We start from the raw sequence: 10645 nt of genomic DNA on the forward strand, positions 1-10645 counted from the left end.
TTTTATGAAGCCTAAAAAAGCCCTAACCCTAAAGCGGTTCGTACCGTTGAGTTCCTCATAGGGATGTCAGTAACGGATAGTTTCCCAACCGGTTACCCGTTAGGATTAACCGGTTCATTAACGGATAGTGGTTGATTTTTTTCTTTTTTTAATAGGCTACCCCAAATGTAATATGCATGTATAGCAGGCTACATAATTAAAGTTGGTAGACGAATGGCATACATTTATTTATGCTCCTTTTATAAAAGACAAACAAAAAAGCAACATTTAACAATATAAATAAATTGTTGTAGGCTTCTGGCTTAATCATCAATAAACAACGCATCGCATCTGCATGATGCATGCATCTGCGCGTCTACAGTACAGAGGTCCGCCGGTTCTAGTCCAACAAAACATAAATAAATCCAGTCCAGATCCGAGCAACCTATACCTATAAAGCCACTGGACGCATGGGCTAAGCCTTTTTTTATTATTAAGGAAGATCAGCATGCATGTCACCGTGTTCCGTTTGTTGACTTTTCGCTGACGAGAAAACCCTCAAACATCGATAGCACATGGCTAACTTTTGATAGCCGTAAGCCGTGCCAGTGTGGAGACGGATAGGAGGAGAAGGAGGAGGAAGCGGCAGCGGCGGCTGAAAACGTTCTCCCTCCAGGCCAAATGGCCAATAATGGATTTAATAATGTAGGTCTCTGCATTGATACGGTCGACATGTGTTCATCTCGTCTCGCTGTCACTCGCTTACATTTTGACTACCGCAAAGCTACCGTTGTAACTTGTAGCCAACTAGCCATTGAAGTACAACAGAGAACGGGGACATTGAGCCCGAGCGCTGTTCATGTAGCCTGGAGTGCGACAAGCTGGGCGGCGCAAATAGCAATTTTAGGCATGTGTGCAACATGACAACTGTTTTAAAGTATTGTACAGTGACAACTACAGTCTCTGTAATGTTTATGTTGTACCATTACTAAAAACGATCTAAAATAAAGGGATTTAAGATCAGAAGACGCATTTATTATTATGCAAATTAACCGTTAAAAGCTGATAAAAATATCCGGATGTTTCTTAACGGTCGGCTAACCGGTTAACCGGTTAACCCCTGACATCCCTAGTTCCTCACCAGGCAGGCCCAGGTCCGAAGTCCTCCAGCGTCTACCCAGATCTCCGTCCTCCGTCCTCCCATCCATCCATGGACAGACCTGCAGATCTCCATCTCTAGAGGCTCCAGCTGTGTCTACTATGATCTCCATCCTGAGAGAGAGAGAAAGAAACCATTAGCTCTACAAGCTCACAACATGTTGCAACGCAGTGCGAGCTTGTAGATCTGCTATTTTTGCTGAACGCTCCCCCAGAATAGGGATGCTGGGGTTAAAGTGGTTACAAAAGTGTCATTAAGACTTTGATTAGCTTGGAAAGCTGACAGACATTCAACCACAGTGCCACTAGGAGGCATCAACACATGTACAGTCCTCAACATCTTTTGTAATTTGTATTCAAGTGCTTCTAAAAGCAGATGAGATATTGACTCTCAAACTATTGTGCGGAGTCATTTAGATTTACCATAAAATATTTAAAACATTTGGATTACTGTAAATGGCATTCTTCGTGCCATAACAGAACAAAAGCAGTTATCCATCCTCAGAAACAAGCAAGAACTGTTCCTACTCACAGCTCATCAGAGTCCTCTGAGGAAGCCCCCAGGGGGGGGGGCCTTTGGAACGGATCTCTGTCCAGGGAACATCAGCTCGTCTATCAATATCTCCATTCTAACAAAGAAAAAAACACACCAAATTAGCCTTTCCGTGTGTGTGTGTATGTGTGTGTGTGTATGTGTGTGCGCCCCCTGTCCAGCAACGGCGTTCCAGCGACATCCACCGCGATCTTCATCCTAACAAAGAAAGATTGATTAGAGTGACCAAGAGCCAGATATATATTCTATCCTGTCACAACATATATACATCCTAGTACATCAAACTTTTATTTATAGAGAACATTTAAACAGAAGCTAAACATATCACTTAAAGTAATAAACGTTTAAGTTAGGGTTCTTTTTGACAGCCCTAACAGGGTCTCTTACTTTGAGTCGTCTTCAGAGGAATGCAGATTCCTGGACAGCGGGAGACCTGCAGTACATCTGGAAGAAAGACATAGCGGTTATCATCTATGAACGGCTGAAGAGCTTCGCACATCACTCCCTTGTTGTTGCTGCCAATAGTCTACTGTTAGGTTCTTAGATTACTTCTTATTCTTGATGACAATTGTTTATGAATTTGATGTATTACTATGTGTCGTTGTTGCTTACTGTAAGTCACTCTGTATAAAGTATGTGATAACTGCCTAAATTGTTGAAATTCCTAGATCTGCTAATTGCACAAATTCTGTGTGTGTGTACGTCTGTAATCCACGTAACTCGAGAATCGTTCGCCCCACCGACTTCAAATTCGACACACACGTTCCACACACCCACAGGGAGTGCAGTGCCCGGTCTCGAGTCGGTCGGACCCACGGTTGTCCAGAACCCCCACAAATGGCCTTTTTAATTTGGCGGCCATCTTGAAAAATGGTGTCCATTTTGTTTTTTCAAGTGGACAACGTACTTTTCTGAGAGAGTAGGTTCCGAAGCACTCGTGTGCCAATTTTGGTGTTTGTACCATAAAGTGAACGATTCTCATGAAATATTGACTTAATATCCTCCACTATAGACAGGAAAGGGGGAAAGAGATGGGGAGTGACACGCGGCAAAGGCCGTCGGGAGTCGAACCCGCAGCACGCCATCCGGCTGGCTTGGCAGCCTAGGTGCCCAGACAGTTGAGCTAACCATCCGGGCCACACTTAAATATTTAATTGCAATTTATTTAAGCGACAATAATCGTCCAGTAAAAAGAAACCTCATAATCATGAAAGGCCTAGAGTGGTTCTTACTGTGCGGTTCCTCACCGGGCAGGCCCAGGTCTGAAGTCCTCCGGCATCTACACAGATCTCCGTCCTAAGAAAGAAAGAAATAAAGACCAAATTAGCTTTTGTTGAGCTGCATATTCAGAACCACTTAAACGCTCTATAGATTTGATAAAACAGACCTTTAAAGAGAGCATTTGGTATATGCTCCGATTTCACTCTACACAAATTGATTTGCCAAAAATAGCAGATCTACAAGCTCACAACACGTTGCAACGCAGTGTGAGCTTGTAGATCTGCTAATTTGGCTGAACGTTCCCCCCAGAATAGAGATGCTGGGGTTGAAGTGGTTAACAAAAGTGTCATTAAGACTTTGATTAGCTTGGAGAGCTGACAGACATTCAACCACAGTGCCACTAGGAGGCATCATACTGCCATGCTATACTTCATACCATAACAGTACAACAGATATCCATCCCAACAAGAAATATTCCTACTCACAGCAGAAGTCCTCCGGGAGGGAAGCTTTGAAACGGATCTCTGTCCTTCCACGACGTCTACCACGACCCATCCACCCTAAGGAAGAAAGAACGAAAGATTAATTAAAGTGACCAAGAGCCAGATATACGTACATTGCGTCCTTTCACATCATACACAAAATGTATAGAGAACATTTAAAACAGAAGCCGACCATAACACTCACAGTAATAGAAAAGTCTAAGTGGTTTCTTACTTTGAGCCGCCTTCAGAGCCCCCCATGCAGATTCGTCCATGGACAGTGAGAGCCGCAGATATCCACCTGTAGGGGCTCCGGTTGAGCCTCTCAGCATCTGGAAGGAAGACATGGTGGTTATAGTCTATGAATGGCTGAAGAGCTTTGCACATCACTCACTTGTTGCTGCTGCCAATAGGAATTTGTGATGTCTGTGTGGCGACAATTGCGTTTTTTTTTATAATACATACAATTTATATAGCACTTTTCAAGGTACCCAAAGTTGCTTCACAAAACAGAAGTAAAAACTAATTTATTTGAAAATAAACTAGATTAAAAACTAGACATTTTTGGCATGTTTGTGAAGCTTTTCGGTTCCACACCAGTAACTGCTGTTCAACAGCTACATCCACGACCTCCCTGCAACAACATCAATGTAGTATGGCTATGCAGACGACCAGAGTACTGTTCCCCAGTCTGGAGCCGTAGCTCTCATGTCAAGAAGCTGGATGCTGCCCTCAACACAGGATGGGCCACCCCAAACAAACTGCCTGCTCTCGCTGGGATCACTCCAACAGAGGTCAGACGAGAAGCAGCCACGCTGGCCCTCACCGGGAAGGCACAGCTGAGTGAATCCCAGCCATCTCCTCCACAAGGTCATCAGAGACACCACAGCACACGTGCCTCAAGTCACGGTGCCCTTTGCCACAACACACACACACACACACACACACCAAGTCACGGCACCCTTTGCCACAGCACACGTGCCTCAAGTCACGGTGCCCCTTTGCCAACACAGGCCCAAGAACTGCTCCACACAACACCAGCTGACACCTCCAAGGCATCCTGGGTGAAGGCAAGACAGAGGGACCAGTGGAATACATTGAGGACCCCAAATATGTTCTTTGCCAGCACCTCCCCTGCAAGGAGTGGACAACCCTCAAAGCAGAAGTGGGACATCTCGGACAGTGCCCACTGTGAATGCGAGGATCCACTACAGACTGTGGAACACGTAATGACCATTTGCCCCAAATACCGGCCACCGAATGGTGATCGTGGCTTAGGTGACCTAGACAATGACACACTGTACTGGCTTGTTCTATGGACATACGGCAGAAGATGTTTATGAAACGTATTTTTTGTAATTTCTTCATTTCTTCGGCACGTTTGTCAAACCTTTGTGGCATTTAATTTATGGAACTTGTGGATGTTTTTTTATTTATTGGTGAAGTTTTAGTGGCACTTTGAAATGTATTGACACATTTGATATATTTTTTTGTTAGGGATGTCCGATATTATCGGCCGATAAAGGCATTAAAAATTAATAACCCTAACCCTTAATTTTACTTTATTTTATTTTTTTACATTAAAAACATCTACAAGCTCACAATACAATAAGACACATGTGAGCTTGTAGATCTGCTATTTTCAAATGATTTTTATACATTTGAAAACTTGAGATGAGAGATTAGATCATTTTAGATGAGACATTTTGCATGAGTAATTATTAATAATTACTTTTGGTATTTTAAGTACATTTTTATACCAAAACCTTTGTACTCGAGTACATGTTGAATTTACTTGTAACGGAGTATTTCTATATTGCAGTATTTATAGCCTACTTTTATTTAAGTAAAACATTTGAGTTATGTTTCCACCACTGGAAAAAGCCTATATATATATATATATATATACATATATATATATATATATATCTGTTGATATCGGCAATTAGGAGTTTGACACGGACTGTCGGACATCCCTTGATTTGTGTGATTTTGTGCAGCTTTTAGTGAGTTTGTGGCATTTTGTTTACTTTAGTTTTTTTGTTTTGTGAAGGACCAAAGAGTACACCCAGTATGTATCACAAGGCTATTTCCACCAGTCAGGTGTACTTATATCTACATCTCATAAGCGGCCATGTACTAAACACTACAGATATCACAATTTGACTTTGGCAGCAGCAAGAAACGACTGATATGCAAAGCTCTTCAGCCATGCTTCTCTCTATACAAACACTCATAATGTCCACATGGACATCTTAGCAGCCAGGATGGGGTGGTCGGCCTGGAGGCCACTCAGAACCCTGGTGACCTTCACATGGACATCTTAGCAGCCAGGATGGGGTGGTCGGCCTGGAGGCCACTCAGACATGGGGACACAGGAGACCAGGGCATCTATGGTCATCTCCATCCACATCTAGAAAGAAAGACATCAGAAGCTGACCATATCACTCACAGTAATAGAAACATAAGACAAATATTCCTTAAGACATCTAAAACTAAAATGTAAAAATAAACCTTCTGTAACATAACACCTTCAATATATTATTTCTTTCATAAATAGAGAATATTTTACTCCATAGGAACTGTTCCCGTTGCAGGTTGATGATGTCCATGTGTGGTCCAGCGCCATGGAATGCATAAAAAAGTATTTAAAATATTGCTTTGATGCTTATATTAATCTTAGGAAGTATTAAGCTGTTTTTTATTAGCAGACGTATGCATTCCATAGGGATAGACCATATGGACATGACATAATCAACTTGCAACAGGAGCAGTGAAAGTGAAAGATTATTTATTTATGAAAGAAATAAAATAGTTTCCATTTTAAGATTTGTTATAGAGGGTTAAGTATAATGTCTTAAGGCATAGGCCTATTTGTCTTTAACCAGGGATCCTTTAAAGAATATTTAAAAGTGCAATATCAAAATGTAACCCTATGCACAATAGTCTGTAGAGTCAATAGCTTATCCGCTTCTAGAAAGCAATTTAAAATACAAATTACAAGTAATGTCGAGTACTTTTGGAAGTCACTGAACAGCCATGCCTACCACCTGTTTCGAATTGTCACAATGCAGGAGGCAGCAGCACTACCCATTAATTAAAAACAAGCGCTTCCAGTAGCTCAACGTCACTTACAACACGTCTGCGGTGTATTTTTATGAAACAAATTTGCTTTGCAGATTGAGAGTAGGCTATAATTCAAGCTTGCCCTACAGCTGCAACGTTGGGGAGTTTAGTATTGTTTAATACAAGCAGATTGTAAATTCAATGTGGATCAATGGGCTGTCAATGGACGGCATGCATTACAACTCTAGATTCATCCCATTGCACTGGTGATGCCAATTAGTCATTTGACTCAGCTGTGTGGCGTCAGTGTGTCAACACAACTGAAAGGTTACTTTTTCCAACACATTTGGTTTAAATACCTTACATTTCACAGCAACCTTCTACATACAAACCAAACGAAATGATTAAATTCACACAACTCAAGAGGCTCACTCCTAAATGTTCCACAGTTCCTACCTTTCTCTCAAAACAAAAAAACAACTTAAAACAGTTCCTCTGTCAAACCACAACGCAATAAATCCACCATTTATGAAAGCCCTTCTAAAATGATAAATCCTTTACCAGTAGCAGGTACGGTTAGCACAGGGTTTAAATGGCTACAGCCAGGGGGTCCGCCGCTGGTCCGTCAGGGATGGTTTTGGGTTTTGGCTGTTATGTTTTGTAATGTTAACCTGCCGACGTGAGTGGAAAAGGATTCATTCAACATGGTCGGTCCTCCTCCTGGCCGTGATAAGACGCCGACACAAATGCTTTCAATCATTCAATCAAAATGACGCGGGGCAGGTCACGTGCGGAGAACGACGCGATGTGATTGGCTGACGAGATGAGAGATGAGATTCAATTTATTGTCAATGTACAGTACAAGTACAGCACAGCGAAAAGTATTTTCGCATCTCACCAATAGTGCAAACATGTCAGCAAGGAGGATACATTAATTACAGTAGTAATGAACTGAGCAGTAGTCATTTAAATAAGTAATAAATAAGATAAGAGAGGAAGAAGAAAAACATGATCTGTCCATATTGCACGTAGCCCTTATTGCACGTGGCCCAGTGCTAAACTAAGGTCCAGAGACCATATTCCACAAGTCCAGTGGCCATATCGCATGAGTCGCACATAGTGTTACAGACTAGGATGAGTCTGGGTTGGAGGGGGGGCTGGCACTGGGGGAGGGAAAGGAGTGGATGAGGAGTTTAGGTAGATGACAGTGGAGGGGAAGAAGCTGTTCCTAAGTCTGCTGGACTTGGAACCAAGGCTCCTAAAACAGGATGGATGAATGGAGTGACATACTATTCAAGTAGGGGCGGGGCCGTGGGCTGGGTTGTACCTGTGTGTACGTGTGTGCGTGACTGCGTGTGCGGCCTAGACTACTATTTAAATAGTTTTGAGGGGAAATAAATGTTATTTGTCCCAAAGTGACTGCTAGAGATTGCTATTGTTTTCATAAAGCATTATATTCATTATCACCCTTGCAAAGTTCTGAGTTCTGTTCTTATTCAACGGCCTTTGTCCCTCAAAGGAAAATAGGGTCTCTGACGCCCTCAAGTGGACAAAATCAGTAACAGCTCTATAACCATTTCCCCTGATGCCTTTTGTAGAGTTGATGAGGAAAGTTATATTTGAAAATAGGGTTAAAATAACTATAGGCCTACAATATAACAGACCACATAATGTACCGTGAAAAAACTTAAATGGATAATAATTAACCCATGAATTATAGTTACATTATTTCATTCCTGAAGGTTAATTCATAGATTGAACCCATTGTAATTTAGGCTGCTTGTTGACACCAACAGAGAAAGAAGCATGTTATTCTTTTCTAATGAACACCAGACTCTAGCTATCAAAAAAAGAGAATACAGAAGAAACATTTAATTCTTTAAAACTATGGATGGAGCTGAAAATATTCACCATTTCAGCAACGCCAAGGAGCACTTTCTTGTTTACAGGTGGAGAGGAACTTTGATAAGTCTGTCAGGGACACCTATGGGTGTAGTGGTGAAATATTACACGTCACCACCAACCAGTTCATTCATTGAGCTGACTGACTACAAGTTAAAAAAAGCATTACACTAATCTACTGACAATTAGTGGACAATAAAACACTGGATAAAACAAAGATACACAATAAAACATCAGCACTCGACTGTAGTAATAAACACAGATCAAATAATTTAAGGGCACTATGAGTGTCGCAGGATTCCCACACATTTTTACCAATGCATTTCCAAAACATTTACAGGAATATGTAACAATAATTCAGTGCAATGATTGATTGATTGCTTTATTTTGTCATTCTTCCCAACTGTAGCAGCAGAAAAAAACGAAATCACGTTTCTCCTAGTTAAAAAGACACTAGGAGAAACGTAATTTCGTTTTTGATAGTCTCTTAGTCCTATGTGCAACAATGACAGAGGGCAGTTTAGCAACAATAACCCTATCTAACCCTAACCCTAAACCAAAGACAGGCAGTGTAGCAACAATAAAGCACAGAATATAAAACGGTATAATTCTATTCCAAATGTTGTGCCTAATCTTTGCTACACCACCACCTATCCTAGGACATAGGATCATAGATTCTACATTTGTATAATAATAATATAACATAATATTTGTTAACCATAAACATGTTTGGTTCACAAGCTGTAACAATGATACATTTCAGTTATAATGTGTGGTGTGTGGTGTGTTTCAATCTGGACGTCTTCCTGAGCTGTAGCAGACTTTAAGTCCACCAAAGTGCTAATGTTTAAGGTTAGCACTGAACGAGTACGACAATTATGGCCTAAAGTTTGGCTGAATGAGTGTGACGAGGCTCACTGCATCGTCACACTCATATGTGGTGAAATATGTGCTGCATGCTCCTATATAAAATGATTCAAATCATGCTCTGTGCTCAGGAAAATAAATAAAATAACCATGGTGGACTTAGACCCGTTTTGGACATTCAGCTGTCGCCGTTTTTCTGCTAGCCTGGAGAAAACCTGACTATCAATTCATGCTGGGCTGAGCTCTCATCTCTGGTTTGTTTGGCTCCACTCACTGCAATCATGTTCCACTCCATTACACCTTGAACAGGAGAGAGCAGAATATTAGTTAAGAACAGATAGAACATAGTAGATACTGAAATCACATATCATATTGGTCTGAAATAATGTTTTTTTCCTAATGGAAATAACTGGGTCGTATTATAACGCACCAAACAAGAAACAATAGAGATACAGCTGATAAGGAGAAAGTGGAGCTGGATTGGTCACACACTAAGAAAAAACAACACAGCAATAACTAAACAGGCACTAACGTGGAACCCACAAGGAAAACGGAGCAGAGGGAGACCCAAAAACACCTGGAGAAGGAGCACGGAGCTAGATGTAAAGCAGAAGGGACTGACGTGGAAACAGCTGGAGAGGATGGCGCAAGACAGACGAGGGTGGAAACGACTCATCAATGGCCTATGTTCCGAAAGGAATTCAAAGGCCTAAGTATTATAATCAGGGACTAGACTATTTGACATTCAATGTTCTTTTTCCACAAATGAGTCTTGAAAAATGGGGGTCGTCTTAATCAGATGTACCTTCGACGCCAGCCTCTGTAGTTTAATAACACTGTACCTTTGACAGGCAACCTCTGTAGTTTAATAACACTGTACCTTCGACAGGCAGCCTCTGTAGTTTAACCCATTTTGTGCGGGAACCCCTTTTGGTGTTAGCATTACGTTATGCTTTAGCTATTGAAAAATAGCAGATCTACAAGCTCATAGCGCGCCACCGAGTGGCGCGCTACGAGCTTGTAGGTCTGCTATTTTAGAAAAATCAAAGAACGACTGACATAGAAACATAGCTTTTTCAGAAAACTGTCATTTTCAAACAGACATTTTTAGAATCTGATCTCAGGTCAGAATGGGTTAATAACACTGTACCTTCGACAGGCAGCCTCTGTAGTTTAATAACAATGTACCTTCGACAGGCAGCCTCTGTAGTTTAATAACAATGTACCTTCGACAGGCAGCCTCTGTAGTTTATTAACACTGTACCTTCGACAGGCAGCCCCTGTAGTTTAATAACACTGTACCTTCGACAGGCAGCCTCTGTAGTTTAATAACACTGTACCTTCGACAGGCAGCCTCTGTAGTTTAATAACACTGTACCTTCGACAGGCAGCCTCTGTAGTTTAATAACACTGTACC

The 10645-nt window shown here is 41.5% G+C and overlaps 1 long non-coding RNA gene across 1 annotated transcript; it reads right to left on the bottom strand.

Annotated features, from left to right (window-relative positions):
* Window positions 1-1759: 1759 nt before the first annotated feature.
* On the bottom strand, window positions 1760-2986 carry LOC310877478. Its single transcript, XR_014570818.1, has 3 exons — window positions 2923-2986; window positions 2078-2134; window positions 1760-1888 (listed from the first exon to the last, which is right to left on the bottom strand). It is a non-coding gene; the product is annotated as an uncharacterized lncRNA (long non-coding RNA).
* Between the last annotated feature and the right edge of the window lie 7659 nt (window positions 2987-10645).

The sequence above is a fragment of the Protomyctophum parallelum genome (assembly GCF_964188405.1).
Source record: "Protomyctophum parallelum genome assembly, chromosome: 20".
NCBI classification, from domain to species: Eukaryota; Metazoa; Chordata; class Actinopteri; order Myctophiformes; family Myctophidae; genus Protomyctophum; species Protomyctophum parallelum.